The sequence below is a fragment of the Saimiri boliviensis genome, chromosome 7, assembly GCF_048565385.1.
Source record: "Saimiri boliviensis isolate mSaiBol1 chromosome 7, mSaiBol1.pri, whole genome shotgun sequence".
Classification (NCBI taxonomy): Eukaryota; Metazoa; Chordata; class Mammalia; order Primates; family Cebidae; genus Saimiri; species Saimiri boliviensis.
Window position 1 is genome coordinate 39,305,555 of NC_133455.1, and position 26,308 is coordinate 39,331,862.

The 26,308-nt window shown below is 44.5% G+C and overlaps 2 pseudogenes; one reads left to right on the forward strand and one right to left on the reverse strand.

Moving 5' to 3' along the window:
- Positions 1-603: 603 nt before the first annotated feature.
- Positions 604-14,320, reverse strand: LOC101043120 (F-box only protein 28 pseudogene; annotated as a pseudogene).
- Positions 14,321-18,408: 4,088 nt separating this feature from the next.
- Positions 18,409-20,546, forward strand: LOC101042794 (major facilitator superfamily domain-containing protein 12 pseudogene; annotated as a pseudogene).
- The last annotated feature ends 5,762 nt before the right edge of the window (positions 20,547-26,308 follow it).

Genomic DNA, 26,308 nt, shown 5'->3' on the forward strand with positions numbered 1-26,308 from the left:
AGGCCTCCTGTCCCCAGCAAGAGTCATCTCATTAGCAGAGTAATTTCCAAGGGTGTTAGGAGGTCGATGCTGGGAACACCAAGATTAAATACGCATTTTGTATTACACCACAGACACCAATCACCCTCTAGACCTAAGATGGCTTCAGCCTGGGGCTGTGGTTCCCTTTTTGCCCAGTTTCTCCCCTGCCCTATTCTACTTTACTTGCATCCTTGCCCAAGAGCCCTTCTTCAAGATAGCACCTATAAAGCCAGACACATTGGCTTATGCCTATAATCCTAGCACTTTGGGAGGCCAAGGTAGGAGGATGGCTTGAGCCCAGGAGTTCAAGACCAGCCTGGGTAACACAGTGAGGCCCCGTCTCTACAAAAAGTAAAAACAATAACCAGGTGTGGTGGCACATGTCTCTAGTCTCAGCTTCTCAGGAGGCTCATGAAAAAACCTGCGGCTCGAAGATGTTAAGTGACTTGCCTAAGCATAGAAGTTCTAAGTGGCAAAGCCAGGCTTTGAACCCAGGTAGTCTGGCTCCAGAGCTAGGTTATAGTATTAACCACAATGGCAACCATTAACATTTATTGAGCCTTAACCATATGCCAGAAGTGATTCTTCTTACTTACTTTTTTTTTTTTGAAATTGTTTTATTTTAAAATTACCTTCCCAACAAACCATGAAACACTCAGATGTTATTTTACGGTTTTTCACTGAAAACATACTGCATTGTAAATGAAATTTCAAAGTCAGACATAGAATGGATCAAAATCTAAGGACAATATTATGTAAGGACAATATTAAAAATGGATAGAGGCCGGGCGTGGTGGCTCAAGCCTGTAATCCCAGCACTTTGGGAGGCCGAGGCGGGCGGATCACGAGGTCAAGAGATCGAGACCATCCTGGTCAACATGGTGAAACCCCGTCTCTACTAAAAATACAAAAAATTAGCTGGGCATGGTGGCGCGTGCCTGTAATCCCAGCTACTCAGGAGGCTGAGGCAGGAGAATTGCCTGAACCCAGGAGGCGGAGGTTGTGGTGAGCCGAGATCGTGCCATTGCACTCCAGCCTGGGTAACAAGAGCAAAACTCCGTCTCAAAAAAAAAAAAAGATAGAAAAAGCTTCATCTGGTGAGGTTAATCTAAAGGATGCATAACCATGTCATGTTGGATGGATAAAAAAGGTGATAACCTTGTGCTTTTATTGAACTAAGGTACTTACCAAAACCTTAGGTTTTATACAGGTGTTAAGTTCCCACCTGGAAAGGGATAGTTTTCTATATTATACCTAAATTTACTTAAAATAACTGCAGCCCAAGGCAACAGTTGTTTAAAAGAACTTAACAGTCAAATTGCTACATAATTTAGTAAATTAAAATACAACGAAGACAGTGATAATTGAATGTCTCAAAACTACACAACTGGGGAGAACAACCACTGTACACAATTTGGAGGTTGTTAAAGTGACCACTCCAGAGGCTGAGCAGTGCAAGACATGCTTTTCCAGTTACAAGCTCAAAACAGGAGTGCAAACAAAATTAAAGCTTTTGTTTAAAGTTGTGGGATAAGGAAAGCTTGAAACTAATATGAAAAAGCTTCGCTCAAGGTCATCCCTCAGACATGATATAATCAAAATGCTTTTTCATGGTACAATTTTCCTCAATGAACTTTGCTGCAATGACAAAACTGCATTCTGCAAGTCAAGTCCCCTACGCACTCGCCACAACTGATCAATGAGCACACAGTGGTGAGCAAAGCAGAATACTAGCTCCCAGAGGTCCAATATTGATAGAAAGAGCCTTGGAATTTGGGGATCTGCCTTAGCCAGTGTACCTGAACCCTACAGAGAATGAAGCAATGGGCTTTAATAGTCGCTTGTTCCTATAAAACTGGAGGACAAATGGACGAACAATTTCCCCTCTAGAGGCAAGCTGTTGCGGTGGAAGATGTTGAGCGCTTAAATAAACTAAGACGCTGCTTAGAGTGGAGGAGTAGAGGTTCAAGACCAATACCAGTGCAAGAGCTTTTTAAGTGAGTTGATTAGGCAACACATGCATCCATCCATGCAAATGTAGGACATGGCCCCCAAAGAGAATTGAAAATATGTATAACAACTGGATAAGTTCCTTGCCAATAGTTTATAAAAATATATAGTCAATACTGTAGAGGCTCCTTCTACAGTCAATACTATGGAAGTCCATTTTAGTCACCCATTACTTCAATACCAAAAAGCATTAACTACTTCTCAGACATTCCAAACAAAGGCCACTTACAACAAAAAGACTTCAAAAACAAAAACAAAAACAAAATCAAGATAGTGTCCATTTAAAAAGTAGGTCTTTTCTTTCAAGTGAACGGGACATTTTCCGTATTTAACTTAACTTTTAGTCTGTCAAGACTGGGTTTAAGATCCTTATGTATGTGCATATATGCAGAAACAAATTAACTTACTGTAAACATTAACTGCACAGAAAAAAGTTAACTCCTCAAAACGTGATAGAACAGGTCTGGTTAGTACAAATCTATTGCAAAGTAAAAAGATTCTGTGCATCAGTTCAATCAGGAGAAGCGGGAAAAGAATGTCCCAACCATAAGAGTTCAAGTTAAAGTTATGTTGTGAAGGCCTAGAAGCTTAAAGGAAACCATGTTGCTCATGGTATCGTGATATGCATAACTGCTTAAGCTGCTAAGCCATGTCTTCCTCTGGAATTAGAACCACACTCCAATTTACTTTCTATTCCAAAGATGTTTAGATTTCCTAAGAGAGTCTATGGCTTCCCCAGCCTTTTTTCGTTTCCGAGGGGACTCCTCATTCTGCCCAGACCCTGAGGAATTTCCTACAGCACTTTCCATTACTTCTCATAATTTGCGTTCTAGCTCTGCCAACCGTGCATTCTGTTCACCTATGATCTGGGTCTGCTCTAGCAGTTTCTGGTCCTGGTCGTGAAGCTGTTTTTGCTGTTCTTGCACTTTGGTGCTAAGCTCAGAAATTTCACGCCTGACAACAGTCACACCAACACCATTCGTTTTAACCTGCTGCTGGAGATTGGTAACCTCTTGTCGTGAAGGGTTTTGCTTGGAGAAGAGCTGCATTGTCGTTAGGGCTGCAGACGGTCCTGGAACTGGAGGAGAGCCCATGAGTCTTCCAGACACATCTGATCCTGGTAATTCCCTCTTTAAACTTGGAACAATCTTTTCATCAAAGTACTCCACTGCCATGGATGATATATCCCTTAATTCTTGAAGTACTTCATGAGCTCGTTGAGGGGCTCTGGTAGAATTGACATATCTCAACACGCGATAAATCTCATCAATCACCTTTCCTGGGATGAAGCAACAGAGATTGGAATCCACATATTTCATGAAAGTCGTATTTAATAGTGACAGCCTTGTTTCAACAGCAGCAAGAATGTCTGCATGACGAGCTAATGAATGGTTTCTCCTTTCTGACTCTCTCCCTGGGAGTTGTGCTTTAACTTGTTTCTGACATAGATTATGGTACCTCTCCACTTTCAGAAATCCCTGATTCAACATTCTCTGGCAGACCAAGTCCATTCTTTTACAAACCAGACGGAACTGGCTCATTTCGTCGTAGGACATAAAGCTGAGGATGTTCTCAATGGCTACGATGGGCCGCGCCACAAGGGTGTTGCTTTGAGGCAGCTGGTCTGGAGCCAGCGCCGGCGCTGGGAGCGCCTGGGACCGCCCGGGACCGCCTGGGACCCCCGCTGCGGGTGCTGTGGCGGAGGCGGTGGGGGCTGCCGCTGGGTAGAGCCGGCGCCCAAAGAGAAGCCGCCTCCTTCCTCTGCCATCCGCTCCTCCGCCGCCGCCGTCTTGGGGGTTTGATTCCTTCCCCCTCTTATTTCTTTATGTGTATAAATGTCAGCAATCCTCATGAAAATGCCATCAGATATTTATCATCTTCATTTTACTGAAGCACAGAGAGTCGAAGTAACTTGCCCAGTTACCCAACTGGTGAATCAGGGAACTAATTTCCAACCTGTGTGGAGGGCCTCCAGAGGCCAACTCCTAACTCCAGTTCTTCTGGTCTTGCTGACAGGTGCTGTGAGCTTAGCTTTTGCTTTGTGGAAGGGGTCCATACCACTATGGATACTTTGAAAGTATTCTGTCTCCCCTGGGAAAATTCCATCCAGGGAGCTACAGAACAAGCGCTCGCAGAGATCTCGTCTGCAGTACACATCTGTTCTGCTCTTTTTGTTGGCTTGCCCAGCATCTTCCTCCTCATTTTGGTAAGAGCACCCTAATTTCCTGTTGGCTAATATATTTATTTTCTATTGTTGCCACAACAAATGACCATAAACTTAGTGGCTTAAAACAACACAAATGTATTATCTTACAGTTCTGGAGATAGATCTCTCTGGGCCGAAATCAAAGTGTTGACTGGGCTGTGTTCTTTCTGAGGGCCATAGGAAGACTCTCTCATTGCCTTTTTCAGCTGCTAAAGGCTGCCTGTGTTCCTTGGCGGTCCCTTTCTTCTACCTCAAAGCCAGCAACCACACGCCAGATCCCTCTTATGCTGCCTTCTCTTTGGTGGTTCCTCTTTCACTTCCTTCTTCTCCTCTTAAAGATCCTTGGGATTACATTGCACCTATCTGGAAAACCCTGGGTAATCTCCCTATGTTACCGTCAACTGACTGGCAACCTTAATTCCCCTTTGCTATGTAACATGTTCATAGATTCTGGGGATTCCCATATAGGGCTCTTTGGGGTGGGTTTGAGGACATTATTCTGCCTACCACGGGGAACCTTCCCTTTCTACTCTCAGACCATATATTCTGAATCAGTTCAACCCAACAACTGTGGCTCCCTCCAAGGATAGCCTTGGACCTCGGACTGGGATTCTTGGGAAAGAGATGCCTCCCTTCTGATGAGCCAGTCTGATCACAGCGCATCTGTTTAGCAAATGGGTCAGGAACAGGGCCACTCCCTGATTGATCAGAACCCTTTCTGGACCAGCTATTAAGTCTTGTGAATATCCTTCCTCTCCACTGTGCACCAGGAGCTGATGTGTCCACCTTTGCCCAAGCATAGAACAGGCTTTCCTAAAAATGAGGCCTCTTGCTCCTGCTGCTCCTTTAGGGAGATTCTATGGGATATTTGCAATCTCTAAAAAACAAATAAAGACAACTAGAATAAAATCTATTTAATGATGTCCAAAAAAAAAGCTCTCTTGGTAAGTTTAGGATCTGCAAGGAAATTAGAATCTGGCTAGGAGTTTACATCATCTGTAACAAGGAAAAAATATCCTTTTTCTACTTGTCTTAAATACAGTCTCTTTGAAATCTGTATGAGCTCTCAATAAATTAAGCCTCCTTGAAGGCATATTACAGCAATGTCAAAGAGACCTGCTCATATGTAATGACCTTGAGGAAGAATGACAAATGTCTGGATTATACCATGTTCTAATATATTCATGCTATAGGAATGACCTCATGCACCACACAGTCACCAAGGAGCCTGGCTGAAGGGCATTCAGAGAAGTCTAGAAAGGCAAGGGCATTCAGTCTTATTGGCGTTAGTCATAAACCTGATTACCCTTTTGCAAACCCTTCCTACATACCTTGAAGGATTTTGTATCTCACAGTGCTGCGGGCCTAGTTTAAGGTTGGGAATGATAGTGACATCCTGGGAGAAAGAGCCCTGGGATATGTAAACAAGTGGGTCATTGGCTCAGTTTCCTCAGACACATCATGCTAGGTAAGGACTGTGAAGTTTGGACTGCTGGAAGCTGGGAGCATCATCTAATTGACCATCAAACTCGAGGTGTAGGTGAAGGCAAGAGCAAAGCAACAGGTATTTGAGTTGATCATCAATGAGCAGACAGAAGGAGACGTGGCCTGAAGTCAAGTTCAGGACAGAGATTAAAAAAAAAAGTACCTTGAATTTCCTCAGGACCTTCCCTTATTTTTTATTTTTGAGATAGGGTCTCACTCTAGCTCAGGATGGAGTGCAGTGATACAACCTTGGCTTGCTGCAACCTCTGCTTCCCAGACTTAAGTGATTCTCCAGCCTCAGCCTCCCGAGTAGCTGGGACCACAGGTGCAAGCCACCAGGCCTGGTTAATTTTTGTATTTTTTGTAGAGACAGGGTTTTGACATGTTGCCCAGGCTGATCTCAAACTCCTGGCCTCAAGTAATCTGCCCACCTTGGCCTCCCAAAGTGCTGGGACTACAGGCGGAAGCCACTGGCCCTTGCTTTTTTGATGGCGATGTAGCAAGGCATGGTGATTTAAGTGTGCAGCTCTGGATCCATCCCACCTGGGTTGGCAACCTGGTTTTACTACTTCCAGGCTGTGTGACCTTAGCTGAGTTACTTACACCTCTCTGATTTTTTGCTCCCACAGCTGAAAATGACAATATTAGCCACTGCATTTATACTGTTACTGGAGGATTGCTTGAATTAAAGCTTGCAAAGTGCTTAGCACTGAGTTTGTTTATGGCATATTGACTTGATTTGAGCATCAGGCTAAACAGTCTTTCAGCAGGATTGTATATCAGCATTTGGCATTAATTTTGATTCTAGAAAATCTCTTTTGTCCTTTTTCAGCATCCTCAAAGTTTAAAAAAACATGGTCGATATTCATTTACTAGGACCCTCCTGAAGGATACCTTCTTAGGTTTCTGTTATGTAAATACTGTGTAATGAATGACTCCGAAACCTTGTTGGCATACCAAAAGCATTTCTTTTTCATCCTTATATGTAGGTTTGCAGGTTAGCTGGAGCAGCTGCTTGGGATCAAGTCTACCCCATATTTCTATCATTTGCTTGAGCCAACAGCTACCCAGGGCAGTTCTCATGGTAAAGGACAGAGCCTGAGAAGCAAAGCCAAACCACATGAGCACATTTAAAGCCTCTGATCATGCCCACGAACATTCCATTGGCCGAAGCAAGCCTCATGACCCAGCCCGACATGAGGAAGTGGGGAAATATACTCCAGTCTCTCCAGTAGGAGGCACTGTAGAGCAACATGGCAAAGAAAGGATACATTCCAAAGAGTTGGAGAAGAATTGGGATAATCCCATCCTATCACAGACACCCTCCATTTTTAAAGTTGCCTTCTTTTTCATGGAAAAGGAGAAAAATAACTACATAAAAAGATCATTTCTGGCCGGGCGCGGTGGCTCACGCCTGTAATCCCAGCACTTTGGGAGGCAGAGGAGGATGGATCACCTGAGGTCAGGAGTTCAGACCAGCCTGACCAACATGGAGAAACCTTGTCTCCACTAAAAATACAAATAAATAAATAAATAAATAAATAGCTGAGCATCATTGTGGGCACCTGTAGTTCCAGGTTGAGGCAGGAGAATCACTTGAACCTGGGTGGTGGAGGTTGCAATGAGCCGAAATCACACCACTGCACTCCAGCCTGGGTGATGGTGAGATTCTGTCTCAAAATAAAATAAATGGTCATTTCAAGGATTTCTGAAAAATAAATTAAAGCCATTTTCAGAAAATTACCAGGATTGATAAAATTTTGTCCCATTCCTCACCTGCTGGGCTGGCTTCATGGTTGTGACTTGTGCAGGAGCACAGGGCTCCTCACTCAGCAGAGTGGCATGCTTGGCTGAGTACTCTGCTAATGCTGTCTCACAGTTATTCATGTTTGAACAAGAAGCTCTGCATTTTTATTTTGCACTGGCCCCAACAAATTATGCAGCCAGTGCTGCCTACACATGCTGTATTTAGGGCCCCAGATGGTGAGAATTAATGCTCAGACTGGTGACCCTGAATCTGTAGATTTCTGAGTGATCCGGGATTCAATTATAACTTTTTTTCCTTCGTTCAACATGTTTATTGAGTGCTGTTCTAGGTATCAGGGATAAAACATTGAATCAACCAGCCCTGTCTTCATAGAATTTACATTGTGCCACACTTCCTGTATCTGCCCACCCAACAAATGATATTCATGTATCAGCTATTAATAGGACATCAGCTACAGACACGCATACCAGCGTGTGTCACAGATATTATATGTCGGGGATCACATGCAAATCCCAGCAGCCAGAAGGAACTCCAAGCATCCCAATCTCTTTCTGTCAAGAAAGCAAATCAGAATGCGAGTGAGTAAAAGTGACATTACAGAGCTATATCCTAAACCCATTCTGATTTGTAAAAATAAAAAATCATTCACAAACTTTGCTCCTTTGGATTTTATTCTAGCCTCTACAGTGGCAAAAAGACAGATGCATTTCAGACAGGTTTTCAACCATGAAGACTGAAATCAAAGAGCAAACTGAGTCACTAGTTAACATTTCCCAGGGCCTCTGCAAATACTGTGAGAAATACCACTTTGTGACAGCTTCAGCCAAGCACCAGGCTCATCCTTTAAGAGATCCACTTAACACTGTGTTGCTCGGAGGAGTGGAAAGATGTCAAAATTGCTAATCCGCTTGAAAAACCCAAAGAGATGGATTTCATACTCAAACCACAGGGATCCTGCCCTGGAAAGGAAACAGTCCTTTTTCTCATTTGATTGCTTTATAGAAATCTGTGTCCTTAATCCCCGTGCCCCCAACTCAAACCAGACTCTTTGCTTCCAGCAAGCCCAGCTGAAGTACACATGTTAAGAACACACACATTTGCCTCCCTGAGACAGATAATACCATAGTTGTGCTCCATAAAAGCCTGTTGCTCTAGGCTCCTAAGGCCCTAGTTCTCAAACTTTAGCCTGCCTCCAAATCACCTGGAGTGCTTGTTAAAATGCAGATGGCAGGACTCTACCTTAGAGTTTCTGACTCAGTAGGTTTAGGGTCCCCAAAATTGGCTTTTCTAGCAAATCCCAGGTAGTGGTTGCTGATAGTCTTTGAGAACTACTGCTCTAGGGCTTTGCCTTGGGTCCTGAAGCGTTGCATGAACAATTCTGTCCTCAATGCAGAGAATGTCACCAAACAAACTTTAATTCTCTTTGGCTTCTGACCACCCTATCTCATTTTCCTCAATTCTCATTCATTCCTCAGCTCCCTTCAGCTGGCCTTCTGCCCTGCACTCTATTGAAAATGTTCTCAGTGAAGTTGAAGGTGACAAGTTTGCTGCCAAATTTAATGGGCAGAGGACAGCATCATTTGCATATCTGATATGATTTGGGTCTGTGTCCCCACCCAATTCAGTAAATTTTAATACCCAATGTTGGAAGAGGGGGGCCTGATAGGAGGTGATTGGATCACGAGGGCAGATTTCCCCCTTTTTGTTCTCATGAGTGAGTTCTTACAAGATCTGGTTGTTCATAAGCATGTGGCACTTCCCCCTTCTCTCTCTCTTCTTCCTTCTCAGACATGCCTGCTTCCCTTTCACCTTCTGCCATGATTGTAAGTTTGCTGAGGCTTTTCCAGACATACTTCCTGTACATCCTGTGGAACTGTGAGTCAATTAAACCTCTTTTCTTTATAAAGTACCTAGTCTCCGCTGGGCACAGTGGCTCACGCCTGTAATCCCAGCACTTTGGGAGGCTGTGGCAGGTGGATCACCTGAGGTCAAGTGTTCAAGACCAGCCTGGGCAACATGGTGAGACTCTGTCTCTAATAAAAATACAAAAATTAGCTGGGAATGGTGATATACGCCTGTAGTCCCAGCTACTCTGGAGGCTGAGGCCTAAGAATCCCTTGAAGCCAGGAGGCAGAGGCTTCAGTGAGCCAAGATCGTGCCACTGCACTCCAGCCTGGGTGATAGAGCAAGACTGTCTCAAAATCTATCAATCAATCAATCAATAACCCAGTCTCAGGTAATTATTTATAGCAGTGTGAGAACAGACTAATACAGTATCTCACCAGCCAGTTTAACTACCAGTCTACATTGAACTCACTGTTTTCTCAGGCACTCTTCCTCACGTGTTTGGGACTGACCAGCATCAAGTGTTTCCAGCAGTATTGCTGTTGTTTGCAGCCACCACCACTCCCCACTAAGTGTAGTTCAGATGGGATTTCAGTCATAGCACCCTATAACACTGGCCACAAGGGTGGGCCTGTATCCAAGTACTGCTCATCATATTCCCCTATCTCTTGGGTCACCATGATTGGCCCAGGGACAGTCAATGACTACACCAAACCAATTAGAGCCCTTCTCTATAATTTTATATGGATTTCATTATATCTAAGACTCCATTACAGTAAGAAACACTATTATTTTATACATCACTAAGAAATAATACTGCCACTGGGAAAACAAACAAGGAAGATGCCATCTATTGTAAGATGCTTTTAATTTCAGAAATGTTAAGATTGGGTGGACGGGGCTAAACTTTGTACAGTGAAATTCAGACTAAGATGATGTGGGGGAAAGCTCTCTCTCCTGGAGTCCCTGAGCTGGGAAGACGTAAACGTGACGTTGTAGCACCACCACCTTCTCCCCATTGCCTGGAGGAAGCAGGCCTGCAACAGGAATGAGGCCAGTACACCAAGAGAAGTGACAATTTTAAAAAGAGAGAAATAAAGAGGGTAGAGTAGGTCTGTTTTCTTTGCATCAGTCCTTTATCCTTAAATTATTTGAATTCGTTTTCTGTCACTTGCAACCATGGAAGTCCTGATAAATATAATCCCTTCCCCCATAAGCATCCCCAATATTCCCCAAAGTAAATGACTTCATTACCCAGCAAATTATCCAATTCATACTTAACTCCTTCCTCTCCCTCAACCCTTCTACACTGAACCAATGAGGAAATGTGGGTTTTTTCAACTTCCTAAATATTTTTCTAATTCTCCTATTTCTCTCCATCTGCACTCAATCTCTTACCCCACGCACCATCCCCCTTCACAGACCCTTGGGACGGCCTCCTCACTGAGTCTCCTGGTTCTAGTCTTCTCCTATCTAACTCCGGCTCCACGCTGCAGTCAGAGTGATCTTTCCAAAACCAAATAAGGGCACCCCTGCCCTAAACCCTTTGAGGTCTTCTTACTGTCCTTTTACAGTACGGCCCAGCCTACCTCCCCAGCTTTCTCCAGGTTTTTGAATGTTTTCCTGCTTTAGATCTTTTTTTTTTTTTTTTTTTTTTTTTTGAGACAGGGTCTCACTCAGTCACCCAGGATGGAGTGCGGTGGTGCAATCGCAGCCCAGTGCACTCCCCACCTCCCGGTCTTAATCCTACCACTTCAGCCTCCTTAGTGGCTGCAACAACAGGCATGCCACCACGCCCAGCTAATTTGTTGTAGTTTTCCTAGAGATAGAGTTTCACCATGTTGCCCAGGCTTTCTTCAGACTTTTAACTTACTTTTCCCTGACTGGAACATTCCTCCTGATTCAACCATGATTTATTCATGTTTGATCCCAGCTTAAATGTCACATCGTCTAAGACCAGGTAGACTCCTCTAGTTTCACTGAACCCTTTCACGGTTTCTATGGCATCTTCCTCATTATACTTACAGAAATCAGCTGTTTACTATAGCTTTTTATACTTGAAGACAGGATAAACTCCTGTTTACACCGAAATCTTTTGAATAATAAGCCGTATCACTGAGATGTTAGTAGGAGATGAATAGCCCTGCTCTGAAGGTACTTCATGGTCTCACTACGCTAAAATAGTAATTCTCTTAAGACTGACAGCCAGTGCCCAGTCAGGACGTGCCTCTGCCTTGTGGAAGATGTGGCAGAGAGTGGGCTCTTAGTAACTGCACTAGTTTCCAAGGGCTGCCGTAACAAAGTACCACAGACTGAGTGTTTTCAACAACAGAAATATACTTTGTCATAGTCCTGGAGGCTAGAAGTCTGAGATCATGTTGTTGGCAGAGATGATTTCCTCTGAGTTCTCTCTCCTTGGTTTGGAGGTGGCTGCCTTTTCCCGTGTCCTTATCTCCCCTTCTTATAGGGACACCAGTCACGTTGCATCAGGGCCCACCCCAGTGACCTCATTTAACCTTAATACCAGTTTAAAGACCCCGATATGGTTCAGCTGTGTCCCCACCCGACTCTCATCTTGAATTGGAGCTCCCATAATTCCTACCTGTTGTGGGAGGGACATGGTGGGAGGTAATTGAATTGTGGGGGCAATTCCTCCATACTGTTCTCGTGGTAGTAAGTCTCACGAGATCTGATGGTTTTATAAGGGGAAACCCCTTTCACTTGGTTCTCATTCTCTCTTGTCTGTTGCCGAGTGAAGTGTGCTTTTCACCTTCCCCTGTGACTGTGAGGCCTCCCCAGCAACATGGAACTGTGAGTCCACTAAAACTCTTTTTCTTTATAAATTATGCAGTCTTGGGTGTGTCTTTATCAGCAGCATAGAAATGGACTAATACAGACCCCACCGCCAAATACAGTCACATTCTGAGGCACTGAGTGTTGAGTTAGGGCTTCAAGGTATGACTTTGAGAGCAGTGGGAGAACACAATTCAGCCCATTACAGTAATGAATGAATGAACCTTATGAAGATTCCACATGCTACCACTTGAAAGACTCCGCTCTCAAGAGTCACCATCACCTCTGGGAGAAGATGGGGCCAGATGGTCATAAAGCCTTATCCACTGTATTGGGTTAACTTGTGGAATAAAAAGATATGTTCGTACCCTAACCCCTTTCACCTGAGAATATGACCTAACAACTTGGTTAGAGTGGGCCCTACATCCAATGGGAAGTATCACTATAAAAGAAAAGACATAGCCGAGGTGGGCAAATCACGAGTTCAGGAGTTCGAGACCAGCCTGGCCAACATGGTGAAACCCTGTCTTTACTAGAAATAAATACAAAAAAATTAGCCGAGTATGGTGGCACATGCCTGAATCCCAAGTACTAGGGAGGCTGAGGCAGGAGAATTGCTGGAACCCAGGAGCAGAGGTTGCAGTGAGCCAAGATCATGCCACTGCACTCCAGCCTGGGCAACAGAGCAAGACTTTATTTCAAAAAAGAAAAGACATGACCAGGCATAGTAGCTCACACCTATAATCGCAGCACTTTGCAAGGCCTAGGCAGGAAGATTGCTTGAGCCCAGGAGTTCAAGACCAGCCTGGATAACATAGTGAGGCCCCCATCGCTACTAAAAATTGAAAACTCAGCAGGGCATTGTGGCACATGCCTGTGGTCCTAGCTACTCGGGGTCTGAGGCAGGAGGATCAGCTGAGCCTGGAAGGTCAAGGCTGCAATAAGCCATGATAGTGCCATTGCACTTCAGCCTGGGCAACAGAGCAAGATGTTGACTCAAAGAGAAGAAGAAGAGACATGAAGAGAAGGGAGAAGACACATGGAGAAGGGGCCATGCAGATGGAGGTAGAGATCAGAGGGATGAGCCTACGAGCCAAGGAATGCCAAGGATGGCAGCAGCCTCCAGAAGACAGGAGCCAGGCGTGGAACACACTCTCCCTTCATACTGCAGAGGGAGCCAGTCCTGCCGACACCTTGTATTTGAACTTTTGGCCTCAGAACTGTCAGAGAATAAATTTCTGGGGTTTTGAGCCACCCAGTCTGTGGTAATTTGTTACAGCAGTCAGAACTAGCACTTTTACTTCCATTAAAGGGAAGGGAGATCCTGTTTGGGAGATCTGACTTTGGATAGAGAAAGCGAGACACTTCCAAGCTTTATCAGGACAGGTCTGGTTGCTTGAACAATAGTCCAGTTACCAGCCTAGCCAATCTGAAGATAGTTACCATTTTGGCATAGATCAGGGGTCCCTAACCCCCGGGCTGTGGACCAGTACCAATCCATGTCCTGCAGGATCCAGACCACACAGCAGGAAGTGAGCAGCAGATGAGTGATCATTACCACCTGAGTGTGGCTTCCCATCAGCTCAGTGGCAGCACTAGATTCTGGCGCAAACTGCACATGTGAGGGATCTAGGTTGCCCGCTCCTTATGAGAATCCAACTAATTAGATTATGTGTGATGATCTGAGGTGAAGCAGTTTCATCCCAAAACCATCCCCCACCCCAGTCTGTGGAAAAATTATCTTCAATGAAACAGATCCCTGGTGCCAAAAAAGGTTGGGGACCACTGGCACAGAGACTTAGTCCACTAAATATCCCCAGAGTAGAACTCTCTCTCTTTTACCAGGTCTGTTTAGTTCCTTGAGGTTGCAGGCATTCTCTCCCTGGAAGATAAAGGACAGATTTCTTTGTATATAACAACAATTTCTTAAATGTGTTTACTTTAACTGAAGAGTTCCTTTCCCAGAAAGCTTAAAAATAATTTACTTAGTAATTTCAGTAAACACATACCAATAGCAAATTTCCTTGCTGGCTTTTGTGATGCCAATGACATCACAGAACCTGCGTCACTGTGGGAAATCATTCTTCTAGGTAGCTGTGGTGACATCACTTGCTATGAAGAAAAGGAAGAAAAAACAGGAAATTCTGCATTCAGCTGTTAACTGATAAATGAAGAAGGAACTGGTTTTGAAAGTAAGTTCCCGTAACTAAGCAGCCTTCTCTATTACTTAGCTTTATTTACTTAATGTATTTATTTGCACAATCTCACTGGTAGTACAAGTCCCCAGTCAAAAAGGCTCTTTACTCTCAGCAAATTAGGGAACATAGGCTAGTGCCCCTCGCTTTGAGGGACCCCTGTTCACACAGAGGATCTAAAAAACATCTGGGCAAAGAACAAAAGGAAAAAGAAGAGGAGGAGGAGGAGGAGGAGGAGGAGGAGGAGGAAAGAGGAAAGGGAAGTGGGAAGGGAATAAGATAAAATGAAATACAGATGACCAATAAACATTTGACCTAGGTAACCTCACTAATTGTATTAGAGAAGGTTCTCCAGAGAAACAGAACCCATAGGGTGTGTGTGTGTGTGTGTGTGTGTGTGTGTGTGTGTGTGTATGTGTACTTATATATAAAGAGAAATTTAAGTTAGTTTAGCTAGTGGTGACCCAAGGGAGCATAAAGGTGAGATCTCAAAAATCTGGAAAAGGAGAAAAATTGTGGAAGTAGATCAACCTGGCAAGCTGTTCACAGGTGGCCTTAATACAGAACCCAGTGAAAAGGCTCTTAAAGCAGTATTTGGGAAATATGGCCTCGTAGTGAACGTTTTCTGATGAAGGATGGGGAAAACAAGTGTCCAGAGGCTTTGCACTCATTACTTTTGAGAGCCCTGCAGATGCTAAGAATGCTGCCAGAGATATGACTGGAAAGTCTTTGGATGGAAAAGCAAGCAGAGCAAGCCAATGAACCATCTTTTGAAAGTGGTGGTAGGTGGAGACCACCACCTCCTTCAAGAAACAGAGACCCTCCAGGAAATCTGAGATGGAGAAGAAAAGGTAGTGGAGGAGCAAGAGGTCATCCCTCATGTGGAGGACACATGGATGAGGGTGGATTCACTCTTAATCCCAACATGAGTTCTTCCAGGACAGGGGTTCCCAACTTTTTGGGCACCAGGGACCAGTTTCATGAAACACAATTTTCCTGCAGACCAGGGTTGGGGGATGGTTTTGGGATGAAACTGTTCCACCTCAGATCATTAGGTATTAGAGTCTCATAAGGAGCACAAAACCTACCAACATTATGGAGGTAATCTGCTTTACTCAAAGTCTACTGATTTAAATGCTGTTTTGTTTTGTTTGAGACAGGGTCTCACTGTGTTGCCCAGACTGGAGCACAGTAGTGTGATTATGGCTCACTACCGATTCAACCTCCCGGGCTCAAGCCATCCTCCCACTTCAGCCTCCCAAGTAGCTGGGACTACAAGTACACACCACCATGCTGGCTAATTTTCTTTTCTTTTCTTTTTGTAGAGACAAGGTTTTGTCATGTCACCCAGGCTGATCTTGAACTTCTGGACTCAAGCAATCCTCTCCCCTAGGCCTCCCAAAGTGCTGGGATTACAGGCATGAGCCACCGTACCCAGCCTAAATAATAGTCTCATCTAAAAAAACAAAAAACAAACAAACAAAAAAAACCATCACAGCAACATCTAGACTGGTGTTTGACCAAAAACTGGGTACTAGAGCCTGGCCAAATTACACATAAAATTAGCCATCTAGCTACTAATAAAAATAGATAAAAATAGTAAATAAAATTGACAACAAGCTATTTTTTACCCAGCAGGTTTGCTGGGATTAAGAAAGAATCTCACTCAGTTTTGTTGAGGGATAAGAGAGCACTTGTATATTATTGTGGGCCCACAGACATCAACAACTTCTCTGAGGCCATTTTGACAGTATCACAATGGAAAGCGTGCATACCTTTCAAGAAATTTAAGTTCTTTTTTTTTTTTTTTTTTGAGACAGAGTCTCCCTCTGTTGCCCAGGCTGAACTGTGCACTGGTGTGATCTCAGCTCACTGCAAACTCCACCTCCCAGGTTCAAGTGATTCTCATTATTATCACTGGAGACAGACAAAAAGCCCACCTGAGGAGAAAATTATCCATGAGAAAGACAGAGTCATATGAAGGTATGTGAGATTATATTAATCATCTTCCTTACTTCGTGTATTGGGATTTTGGGGGGAATGCATAGCAAAACACTTCAGTAGCCTTGCTTACAGTAACAGCATGTTGTTAAATGTGCCTTTCAACTCAGCACCTTCACTGTGGCCACTCAGAGAGTAAAAATGCCCCATGGTGGTGCATTTCCATGTAGGAAACAAATTTTATTGATGGAAGAGCATTAGGGACCCTAATTTTTTTCTGGAACAACTTTCTTTTTTTTTGAGATGGAGTTTCACTCTTGTCACCCAGGCTAGAGTGCAATGGCACATTCTCAGCTCACTGCCACCTCCGCCTCTCAGGGTTGAAGCCATTCTCCTGCCTCAGCCAGCCAAGTAGCTGGGATTACAGGTGCCCACCACAATGTCCAGCTAATTTTTTTGTATCTTTAGTAGAAACCGGGTTTTACCATGTTAGCCAGGCTGGTCTTGAACTCCTAGCCTCAGGTGATCCGCCTGCCTTGGCCTCTCAAAGTGCTAGGATTATAGGAGTGAGTCACCACGCCTGGCCTCCGGAACAACTTTCTACCAAAAAACAGTCCCACTTTCCAAGAAACACAGTGCCGTCTTAAGAATGCCCCCAGCACCCGGTGTTCCAGAAGATAAACCAAGGGGAAAAAACACCAGGAGCAAATGTCTTGGCCTCCTTCAAGGTGAAATATTTGCTAAGTGCATTGCCTTGTTGTCTTATTTGGATCAGAAGCCTTTTAGCAGGAATTTGGTTTACATAATGGTCTGTTTAGGACAAGAATGATCAAGATTGAAGATTAAGATTTTCTCTTTCCTGGAAGCCAGGCAGCCTGAATGTCACTGATTGCCTGATCATTTCCCCTCTTACTGTGTCCAGGTCATGAAGAAATCCATGATGAGAACACTGAGGGTTTCTTCTCTGGGTGACCAAATGGGACTTTACCAAAGTAGAGAAGAAAATCCACAGTGGGGTATAGAGCAGTCATTATTTATGCATCCAACAAGGGTTGTTGAGTGCTTACTATCTGTCAGAAGCTAGGCTAGGCACTGTGTGAATAAAACAAACACATCTGCCCGAGTGACGCTTGCTGCACGAGAAGCAAACATTAAACAAACATTCATACATGTCAATATAGAGCCATAGTCTTGGTAAGTACTAGGGCATCAAGAACACAGAGTTGGGAATGCCTGTAATACGGGTCTTTATCTTAATGTTGTCAGCGTTTACATCTGAAGGGTGAGTCAAGGTTAGCAGGAAGAGAAACAAAGAAGCATGTTTCGGGCAGAGGGAAGAACATAGAGGCTGAAGTTCAGAGTTAAGGGAAGGGGCAAGCATGCAGGATGTCTCCAGAGAAGCAGTCAGAACCATGCAGGACCTTTAGGTTTGGGTCTTCATCCTAAAAACAATGGGTCTTTAGACTTTCAAAGGCTCTATGATCTGGTGAGTCTACTCATAGGCAATTACCGGAGAGAAATGAAAACTTATATTCACAAAGGACTTGAAGACAAATATTCATAGCAGACTTAAAATAGCTCTAAGCTGGAACCAACCCAAATGTCAATCAACAGGAGAGTGGATAAATAAATTGCTATAGGCCAGGCACAGTGACTCATGCCTGAAATCCCCGCACTTTGGGAGGCTGAGGTGGGCACATCACCTGAGGTCAGCTGTTCAAGACCACCCTGTCAACATGGTAAAACCCTGTCTTTACTAAAAATACAAAAATTAGCTGGTTGTGGTGGTACATGCCTGTAATCTCAGCTACTTGGGAGGCTGAGGCAGGAGAATAGCTTGAACCCAGGAGGCAGAGGTTGCAATGAACCCAGATACGTGCCACTGCACTCTAGCCTAGTTACCTGGGTGACAGAGTGAGACTCTGTCTCAAAAAAAAAAAAAAAAAAAAAAGCCATATATTCATACGGCATTCACACTCAGCATTGAAAAGGAACAGCCTACTGATCACACACTACCACAGGAGAATCTCAGAAAGATTATGTACAGTAAAATTAGCATGGCACAAAAAAATCTATCTTGTAGGACTATATTTGTATGAAATCAAAAAATAGACAAAACTAAGCTATGATGACAAAAATCAGAAATGGTTGCCTCTGGGGTTGGAGGTAAGAAGAGGTTGAAATGGCTGGAAATGGGGAGCAAGAGAACTTTCTGAGATGATGGGATAGTCTATTACATTGTTTAGGGTGGTGGTTTCACAGGTATATCCAATTATCAAAACTCATCAAACTGTACTGAAGATCTGTGCATAAAAAGTTTTTTAAAATGAAATACACATGCTAAAGCGTTGAAAGCACAGAAATGACATCAGATTTGCACTGCAAATCAAGCACCCTGGCTTTGGTCTCCAGAAGGATTAGGGGCCAGAATGGAAGTGGATAGACCAGTTTCTCTCCTTGATGTGAATGACCTAGGAGCCAGGATACCCGAGAGCATTAAATGAATGTCAGCCCCTCGCCTGAATTTAATATAGATTTCAGATTTTCCCTGGCTGACTCCCCTGGGAACAGTTCAAAACAGCTGTCAAAGGACAGCAAGGGGAATTTAGCTGGAGAAAAAATTCTGGGAAGCTGGGGTAAGACAACTAAGGAAGCCACAGGAAAAAAAGACAGATTGAACCAAACTTCGATTACATAGAATCTTTCAAGGCAGGGTTAATCATATTTGTTTTTAATATTTCAGAACTGTCGAATGTCTCCTTGGGTTCTCTTCCACATAGCTACAATTTCCTTCTGAAATTAAGAAATCTAGCAGACCAGGCCAGGCAGTGGCTTACCCTTATAATCCCAGTGCTTTGGGAGGCCGAAGCAGGCAGATCACTTGAGGTTAGGAGTTCGAGACCAGTCTGGCCAACATGGTGAAACTCCATCTCTACGAAAAATACAAAAAAAATTAGCCTGGCGTGGTGGCACATACCTCTAATCCTAGCTATTCAGAGGCTAGGGTATGAGAATTGTTTGAGCCCAGGAGGCAGAGGTTGCAGTGAGCCGAGATCATGCCACTGCACTCCAGCCTGATCTACAGAGTCTCAAAATGAATAAATCAATTAATTAATTAAAAAAAAAAAAAAGAAATCTAACAGACTGAAACTGGCTAATGCAATAGGAAGGCAAAGATTATCTTTAATCCATAGTTGGAAATAACAGAATTAAAATGAGATAAAACAGAGTCAGGTTATGTCTCAAAAAGATCATGGGCAAAATTACAGCAATGAAAGAGGATTTGAGGGCAGGAGGGTTAGTTTGTAGAATCACATGTAGGATCCTAAAGGGTGGACAAGGTTTGAAAGGCACTTGCTGCAAGTTTAAAAGCAGTTAAGAATCTTTTGGTTGCTATGAGAAGGTGAAGCTCAGTGCACTCAGGTACACGTTCACCATGGTGGCCAACATCACCGTCTACGGCGCCGCCTGGCTCCTGCTGCACCAGCAAGGCTCGTCGCGGGCAGGGCCCACCCAGGACATCAGCGTCAGCGACCAGCTGGGGGGCCAGGACGTGCCCATGTTCCGAACCTGTCCCTGCTGGCGGTGGGTGTCGGCGACGTGGTCTCGCTGCTGTTCCACCCGGACACCCAGGAGAGGCGCTGGCCGCGCGCAGAGGAGCCTGGCCAGCACAGCCCCTGCCGGCCCCGCCGTCACCCAGCCCCTGCTGCTCTGGAAGCACTGGGCTTCTGGGAGCCGGTTTTCTACCAGGTGGGCATCGTGAACCTGTCTCAGACCTACAGGCGTGTACCTCACCTATTCTCTCAATCTGCCCGAGAAGCTCATCGCGGCCATTCCCCTGGCGATGCACCTCAGCGGCTTCTCCTTCCTCATGGAGCCCATCAACGAGCGCATCGGGAGGAACACGACCTGCTTCTCGGACCTCCCGGTGCTCCCGGCGTTCGCCGCCCGGGTGGCGCTGGCGGAGGAGCTGGGCGTGGCCGTGCACGCAGCGGCCGTGCTGCGGGACTCCGGCTGTGCCACCATCGTTGTCACCTCGCTGGCCATGACAGGCGACCTCATGAGCTTCTCGGATAAAGTGGCCAACGGGCTGCTGGTCATGGTCATCCAGAGCCTGCACCCCTGCCCCTCGGAGTCTGCTGCGCGGCCCGCGTGAGCTTCTACCACTGGGCGATGGTGGCCGTGACGGAGGCGTGGGCGTGGCCGCTGCCCTGCGTCTCTGCAGCCTCCTGCTGTGGCCCATCCTCCCGTGACGCTGGGACCCTGACGCCTGGCCCTGACTCCTGACGGCCTCCTGTACCTGTGCAAGGGAACCGCGGGAACACACAAGGATGGCCCCCGGGGAGAAGCCCTCACCCTCCATCCTCGCCAGCTCCCGGGGATGGGGATCGGGGTGAGGGCGGCGGGGATGCTTGCCAGGGCCCTCCGAATCCAGGGGTTCACAGGGACCCATGGGCTTTGAGGGTGCCCCATTCTCAACTCTAACCCATCCCAGCCCTCTTGAGGATTTGGGGTGCCCCTCTTGGCAGGGAACAGGAAGTAGGAATTCCAGAGGGGTCTAGGGGAACCCTAACCCTGAGCTCAGCCCATTTCACCGCTGACCTCTGGCCTGGGGGTCTCCAGATGCTGTCAGGGCCCCCTCCGGATGACTGTAGCCTGCAGGAGACCCAGCTGCAGAGTGGTGGGCTGGACCTGGACCCTGCCATGGTTGGCAGCAGGGCTGCCCAGTAGGCTCGTTGGACTGTGCTAGCAGCAAATGAAGAGTTGATGGCAAAACAAACAAACAAAAGGAATCTTTTGGTTGTAAGTAACAGAAAGATCCATTTGAATGGGCTTTAGCAGAAAAGTTACTTTTTTGGCTCACGTAATTAGCAAGTAATTAGGACCTGTTTTCCCTTTCTCCATCTCTCAGAGGATCTTTGGGCTGACTTAATTCTCAGATAATCTTTTCATGGTCATAGATGGCTGTAGAAATGCCAGCCTCATAGTCCCTCAGGGTCATGTCCAACAGAGAGAAAAACTTATCTGTTGGTGGCATTCATAAAAGTCTTGAGATGTCCTCTAATTGTACTGGTTTAGGTCATGTGCCCACTTCAGGAACACATATGCAGGTTGTCTTGGCCTGGGCCGTGACTCTACTACTAATATAGAGGGTCAGAGTGCCACTGAGATCTCAGACTGCAAATGGAGAAAGAGTGAATCCCAGAAGGAAATAGGAGGCTGATGCTCTAAGAATGTGTAGACAAAACAAAAATAAACAAACAAAAACTACTGATGCAACGATTAACCCTGCTATTATAAGCAAACCTGGGATTCTTTTCAAAGAACAAAACCGCTAACCAGCTTAGATAGCTGTCTTTGAAATTAGCACTTGTCTGGATAAACACAAGGATTAGGGTTTCTGCTTAGCCTTAGGAACTTGGAAATCTAAAAGAGCAAATAGGGACAGTCCAACCTATTAAAATAAGTCATGGTTAGAGATACTATGAGCTTGAGTAGACATCTGGGAAATTTTATGTAACTTAAGGGAAGAAAATAAGAAAGTAATGTATGTACTTTTTCTTGCAAATGATTTACTACTTGTTGCTTTAGAGAAGAAAGTATTTGAGTAAAGTGATAATATACATTCAGTGCAATCACGTGATAGAGGTGGAAATATAATTTAGACTAAGGTGATTCATAAGAAAGAGATCCTTGGGGGTTGCCTGAATAAATGTTCTAATATTAGGTACAGATAGAAAAAATTATTTTGAACAATTGCTGCTTTTATTAGAAAAAAATGCATCAGCCATTTGTGACCCCTTTATTTCTTAGCATTTTGGGTGGGATATATGAGATACTTATCAAAAGGAAGCTAGCTTTTGACAATGTAAATTAAAACCAAGCTTATTTGAAGTCACTTTATGAGCGTGGTCTCTTTTTCTGGTGAAATGTGATCGAAACCCAAAGTCAAACTAGCTGAGGCCGAAAGGAATCTGTGTTGGAAGAGAGGCTCACATGATTCTGAGACAGCAAGAGCACACTGGGGTGGGGCCTCACAGACCCGGATCAGAGGTTCCAGCACTGCCTGGACCTTCTCTCTTCATCTGTTTCTCTTGCACTGGCTGCTTCCCAGGAACTGTGCCACAAACAAACCTCATGTCCTCTGTCTCTGTTGGTCCTAGAAAGAGAATAATCCTCTTGGGCCAGCTTTGGTTTTTCAAATCCTGAGAAAGGACCCTCATTGGCCTGGTGTGAGTCATGTGCTTACCAAGGAACAAAACACCATAAATGGGTCCGCCCTACTTAATATACTCACCTCAAGTCCAATCTGCTATGGCCAGGAGGGGGAATCCCCTTGTGAGGCATTTCTGGAAGGAAAATGGGCATTTCTCGGAGCAAAAATGGTTCAGATGCTTCAAACTTCCTTGGAAGATTTTAGTTCAACTAATAGAACCAACACATTCTATTATTTCCTTAATAATGAAAAGTATTAAAGTCAATAAAATAATTCTCACTTTAATAAACGAAGTTATAACTGCTTTGTTTATACAAAGCTTATACACCAGGATCAAATTCTTGGCACAGGTAGCTTTCCTAAACATTTCGAAGGTGATCTCAGGTTTTGCTTGGTGCCCAGCCTGGGCAGATGGCCTCTTTCCTCTGCTGTGATCACTTCATGCCTATTGGGAGGCAGAGCTTCCACATTTCTTAAAAAATGAATCCTAACCTTAGGAGCTCTATTTACTACTCTGGGACTTAAGGTCAAATCATCTTTAAACCTGCTCTGACATTAAACTTCAGTTTGCTGTTGTTTTTGAGACAGTCTATCGCTCTGTTGCCCAGGCTGGAGTATGGTGGCCCAATCTTGGCTCACTGCAACCTCCGCCTCCCAGGCTCAAGTGATTCTTGTTCCTCAGCATCCCGAGTAGCTGGGATTAGAGGTATGTACCACCATGCCCAGCTAATTTTTGTATTTTTAGTAGAGAAGGGGTTTCACCATGTTGGCTAGGCTGGTCTCAAACTCCTAACCTCAGTTGATCCACCCACCTTGGCCTCCCAAAGTGCTGAGATTACAGGTGTGAACCACCATCCCCGACCTTAAGCTTCAGTTCTGATCATACCATCTCTGCTTTGCACGTTTTTTGTTTTGTTTGAGACAGGGTTTCACTTTGTTGCCCTGGGTCAGTGCAGCAACCTCAACCTCCCAGGCTGAAGGGATCCTCCCACCTCACCCTCCTGAGTAGCTGGGACTATAGGTACCTGCCACCATGCCTGGCTTATTTTTTATTTTTTGTAGAGAAAAGGTCTCTCTATGTTGCCCAGGCTGGTCTCAAACTCCTGGGCTCAAGCAATCCTCCCACCTTGGCCTCCCAAAGTGCTGGGATTACAGGCAGGAGCCACCATGCCTAAGAATGTTTTGCTCATCTTTACCTGAGCCAGATATCCCCTGTCCTTTCAGTCCCACAGATGATCATACAGCCATAACCCTTCACAGACAAGCTTCTTAAAAGGAATGGTACATCAGATCTTGGTTTCTAGATATCACTTTCCACTAAAAGGATACAGGACTCCTTAGAGAATTGGCTGAATCCAGGGCTAAGGAATAAAAGCATGAGGAGCCTGAACATTGTGCCAGGAAATAAAGAGGTGCTCCAAAAATGATGGGGATATATATCGAATAGCTTGAATGGCTCTTTATCTTACTTGACTTTTTAGCAGCCTATAAAACTACTAATCTCATCCTCCTCCTTGAAACTCTCTCCTCTAACTTTTGGTCTTCTGCTTCTGATTATTTTTCCTCAATGATAACTTCTTCTAAGAGTCTTTTCTGGGTATCTCATTTTCTGCCAATCCCATAAGTATATGGGATGTTCTTTGCTGCTGTCCTCAGCCCTTTTCTTTTCTCATTGTTTTCCTTCTCTGGGTGCTGCCAATCTTACAGCTTGAACTATTATATACACAGTGTGCTGGGTGCAGTGGCTCATACCTGTAATCCCAACACTTTAGGAGGCCGAGGCAGGCAGATTGCTTGAGCCCAGGGCTTCAAGACCATCCTTGGTAACGTAGTGAAACTCCATCTCTAATAAAAATACAAAAATGAGCAAGGTGTGATGGTATGTGCCTGTAGTCCCAGCTACCTGGGAGTCTGAGGTGGGAGCATTGCTTGGGCACAGGAGGTCAAGGCTGCAGTGAGCCAAAATAGTGCCACTGTGCTCTAGCGTGAGGAACAGAGATCCTGCCTCGACAACAAAAAAAAGCTCTCAAATATATATTTCTGAGTGTACTACGTGTAGGTACAGATAGATAGGTATGTAGGTGGGTGGATGGATGGATAGACAGATATTCAGCACAGAAATCTCTCTTGCACTCCAGAGCCATAAATTTATCCAATTACTTCTAGGATATCTCCACTTGGAATAACCCACTAATATCTCAAAGGTAATTTGTTAAAAACTGAAGATATTTTCTTCTCCTCCTCCAATATTCTTTATTTCTATTCCTGGCACTACTCACACCTGACTGTCCAAGCAAGAAACTCTTATTCTTAATGTCAACACCCTTCAACCAGAGACCATCAGGAACACAACTCTAGTTAAACAAGCTGAGTTTATTACTCATTGCAGCAAAGAACACACAACATAGGGAACCATGGGGTGTCTCAGTAACACGGTGTTTGGAAGAATGTAGTATAGAATCTGGGATTGGGAGAGGGTCTAAGGAAACGGGTTTGCTCCAGATTGGATACTATCAGAAAGAAAGAGAATTTCATGATTATCTCAAAACATCTTTTCTACAGGGAAGGCAGACTAGAGCTGGGACAAAGCTGTCACTGGTAAAGAAGTAGCAGTTGCTCATTTTAGCTGAGATAGGGTGATGTTTGGTATTTTCTGGACGGCATGGTGATCCTGTTTTTGCCTGTGCTTAGATAAAATTATGAAGTGTACTTATTTTTTCTCTTTATTAAGGTCTGAGTCATCTTGTTTAATGTTGGCATTCTGTGAGACTTAAGCCCAACAGGAAAATAACATGGCCTAGCTGTGAATGCCAAGTCAGCTTTCAGATGTCAAGAGCAGCTTTTCTCCCCACTTTTTCATTAATCACTGTCATTCCCATATAAATTAATTGCCAACCCAGGTGCAGTGGCTCATGCCTGTAATCCCAGCACTTTGGGAGGCCAGGGCAAGCAAATCATTTGAGGTCAGGAGTTCGAGACCAGCCTGGCCAAAATGGCAAAACTCCATCTCTACTAAAAATACAAAAATTAGCCGGGCATGGTGACACAAGCCTGTAGTCCCAGCTACTCACATAGGAGGCTGAGGCATGAGAATTGCTTGAACCCAGGAGGCAGAGGTAGCAGTGAGCTGAGATCGTACCACTGCACTCCAGTCTGGGTGACATAGCAAGATTCTGTCTTAAAAAAAAAAAAAAATTAGTTGCCAAGGTGTATTAATTTTTACTTCCTATGTATCTCTGGCACCTCTTGGTCCCCTCTTCTTCCTTACTCCAGGCCATTATTGTCTGTCAGCTGAATGACTCCATCAGTCACTTAACAATGTGCCTGGCATGCTGTCATGCTCCTGTTCCAGCCCATCCTCCGATGTAGCTAGAATGAAGGCTCTGAATGCATCACCCCCTGCCAAAAAATCTTTGGTTACATTACCAGCTATGTTGCTAACATTTAAATGGTAAAATTAAAAATCAGTGAGTTCAGCAATGAAAATAAGCATTTTTCTTTTCTCTCGAAAAGGAATCAAGGGTGGAGAGTATGTTTGGAGAAGAAATCAGCTGAGTTTGGAGACTATTTTGATATCCTGATTCTCTCTTAAGAAATGATGACTCAGTGCAAATCAACAGGGTGACATGACTGCTAAAAAAAGTAATGTATTATTAGCACCATTCATAAAAGCATATTATCCACTGTAAAAATATTATGTTGTTCTGGGTAATACATTTTAAGAAATATATTATTAAAAGAATGTGTCTAGAGGACAACCAGGATAGGGAGGATTCTGGAAACATGTCATATGGATAATAAGAAAAAATAAAGCTTAAGGAAAAATA